This window comes from Labrus mixtus, chromosome 17 (genome assembly GCF_963584025.1).
Source record: "Labrus mixtus chromosome 17, fLabMix1.1, whole genome shotgun sequence".
Lineage (NCBI taxonomy): Eukaryota > Metazoa > Chordata > Actinopteri > Labriformes > Labridae > Labrus > Labrus mixtus.
In genome coordinates, this window is record NC_083628.1 from 18,235,658 (window position 1) to 18,238,866 (window position 3,209).

Below are 3,209 nucleotides of genomic sequence, written 5' to 3' on the forward strand. Positions count from 1 at the left end.
CATAACGTTATAATGAGAATATTTGCCTTTATATCAATACTATGTGTAGTCCAATGGAAGGACAACATCCACAAAAGAGAGGAGAACAACATACTGACGAACAGAAAACAGAATGCAGCCATTTAATTACGTGCACGGAGATCGTAGTGGTCGCGTGCCGACACTTTAGGCAGTCACTGTATATAAACGTCACTCTCTTTCTATTGGCTTGAATTGAAATCTCCGGAGTATATGCTGCTGTGTTCAGACATCAGCTCACTCAGATATTCTGCGGATAAAATACTAGGGGTCTGGCCGGAGAAACTCCGGGTAAAGTCCACGCGAAAAATGCGTCTGTTTGCGTTCACACAGCCTGAAGAACCTCCAGGTAGCCAAATCTCCGGAGTTTTTCAGGAAATTTCTGTATGTTTGAAAAGGGTTTATGTGACATGTTTGAGTCACTGATCGATTAATACGTGAATTGAGTTTAAGTAAAAAACAGGCAAGGGCAAAGAAACTCAGCAACACAGGAAGTCCTAAGAGTTTTAGAGACAGTTTATCACATTTCACTAAACAAGTCTGTGAAAAATCTCTTTACCACAAATTTCCCACAACGACGTCAACATTAGAAAAGCAAAAACAAATTGTGTTTTTGAAAATGAATTACCAACAGGCCCGTAGAGAGTTACATATATGTTCTGGATCAAGGATCAATCCAAGCGGCCTTATCAGGGTTTTATGTTTTTTTTTCTTGTTTAAGCACTTTAAACCCTGATTTTGAAAGATCCTACTTAAATAACGTTAACTATGATTAACAGGAAACTTGTCGCGGACTGCAAAGAATACCCTGACGTAAGGAATTGCTGTCAGATTACTGTTAAAAACACGTGCGTTGTCGGTGGTTTTCTCTGCTCTGTTATCGGTTCAGATTAGAGAAGAAGCTGTGAAGGACAAAACATCCGATCTGTAGCCGTCCTCTCTGAGTCATGGTGTGTTCAGCACAGTTTACATTCATTACTGGAAGAAAACAACCGACTCTGCTCTGACTCATATTGATAACAGCATTTAATCTGTTGCATCCAGAAATTATCTCAAGATGTCCAACTCCTCTGAACACAGTTTAGTTTACCTCATAGTCACTGGTCATGTTTCATTGTTAAATGAGATAACACAAACACACACAAGGGCTGGAGAAGGAGTCACACAAACTTCTCACACACACGGCCTCTTTTCCCTGAGACTCTCTGCACAGGGATTTAGTGACTTGTCTTGTATTTTACACCATGCTGATAAATACTGTATCAATCCACGGATCACATGCAGCCTGAACCCCGGCCTGCTGCACCTCTAACCACCACTGTGGGTCCTTCATTCTGTCTGCTGTTGTATGAGGACACTGGTTTGTGTTCCTCATGCAGAATAAATCATTGGTACATCTTTATAAGTCTCCGCTGACGCACAAACTTCCTCTTCACAAGCTTGACATAATATGAGGACAAACGCGGGCCAGACCACCTCAGTATGTGGCCTCAGTGTGTCCTGGGTGACTTCTCACCATAGAGTGTATATACAAATGGACAGCGTGCCTCAGCCTCCTCCCGTTGAACAGGTGAAGCTAAAATATCCCTGGACGTGCATATTGTGAGTTTGCATCCAGAGTATGAGCAGGGATCTCATATTGACTGTGTGTGTGTGTGTGTGTGTGTGTGTGTGTGTGTGTGTTAAGTACTTATATACATAAAGCAGTCATGGGGGGCTTCAAGGAGAATTCGGTGGACAGACGACGCTAAGATCAGCTGATAATTCCTTTTGCTTTCCGGACCACCTGTTTCTCTCGCTGTGTTCACATTGAATTCAGACTTTTCTCCTCCCTTCACAGAAATGAATGCTCGTTACAGTAATCAGGATTTACTGAGTCTGTGGGTGTGAATCAGTCCTTTTGCCAGAGGAGGTGTCAGGTACAGCTGGTGTGTGTGTTAGGGGGGGGGGGGGGTTAGGCTGACCCTGACCCTCACCCTAACAGGCTAAGTGATTGATGCCTGGCTGCTAAGCTCCCCGATAAAGAGTCGCTAATGCTGCTGATAAACCGGGGACCAAAACCTGGACTGGATTGACTGGAGTGTACAGATTCAGCACTACGCCAGGCTGATGGTTCAGACGGACTGATTTGACCTGTTTGAGTTATTCTTTCACTTTTTTAATATTCTCAAAACTGTAATTTTAACATATATTGCTCTGTTTTCTAGAAATGATTTTTCCCAAAGAGAGAAATAATAATTCACGTTTATTAGAGGGGAGAATTGATCACACTTCCTGGTTCACATCCGTGATGGAAGAAGAAGCTGAGAAAGAGGACAAGGAGGAAGAGGAGAGAAAGAGAGAGAGGAGGAAAATCAGAAAAAGGTAGAGGAGCTAGACAACGCTGAGAAAGAGGAAGATGAGAAGGAGAAAGAGAAGGAGGAAGATTAGAGGAAGAAAGAGGATAAAGAGTAGAAGGTTTAGAGAGTAGAGAAAGAGGAAGAGGAGAAGGAGGAAGCAGAGTAGAAAAAGGAAGAGGCAAAAGAGACAGAGGAAGGATGGAAATCAGAAAACGGCTGAGAGAGAGAAAGATGCTGAGAAAGAGGAGAAGGAGAAAGAGGTAGAAGAGGAAGTGAAGCGGGAGAAAGAGGAGGAAAAGGATGAAGAAAGGGAAATGAAGGAGAAAGAAGAAGCTGAGAAACAGGAGAAGGAGGAAGAGGAGGCAGTTGCAGAGGAGAAGGATTTATATATTGTTGAATGTTGTGCTAACTTTTGTAAGAGCTGCACTGTGTTTTCTATTTTGTCTTTATGTTGTTGTTGTTGTTGTTGTTCTTTTAAGTGTGCAGTTTTGGACAAACCGAGTTTCAGGAACTGTGTTCATGCAATACTGACAAGTTGAACTTATTAGTTTTATTATCGATGTGGTTCAACAAAATCCAGTTTTTCTTTTCTTCCACTTTAAAGTAGAAAAACCTGGAAATCATCTTCATTCTGCTGTTGAGGCTCAAACATCATGAACCTGAAGTGAGTGATGCCTGATAGCTTTATTAATCCTCCCACTCTCTCCCGTCTTCACGCAGAGTGTGTTCTCTCGTTCAGTGCGAGCAGCAGGTGTCGGTCCAGCTCGTGTTTTCCTCCCGTCTCTCGGCTCTCACGGCTGATTAGACTCCGCGTTTGGAGCAGGGAGGGCTGTCTGTGTCACTTCTCTTCAT

General features: G+C 42.9%; 1 protein-coding gene and 1 long non-coding RNA gene across 4 annotated transcripts in view; one reads left to right on the top strand and one right to left on the bottom strand.

Annotated features, from left to right (window-relative positions):
- dennd1a (DENN/MADD domain containing 1A) overlaps positions 1-3,209 on the bottom strand; it is a 168,485-nt gene that overhangs the window by 114,276 nt on the left and 51,000 nt on the right. The gene's annotated exons all lie outside the window — the stretch shown is intronic.
- Positions 1-3,209, top strand: part of LOC132992231 (uncharacterized) — a 154,236-nt gene that overhangs the window by 72,238 nt on the left and 78,789 nt on the right. The window lies entirely within an intron of this gene.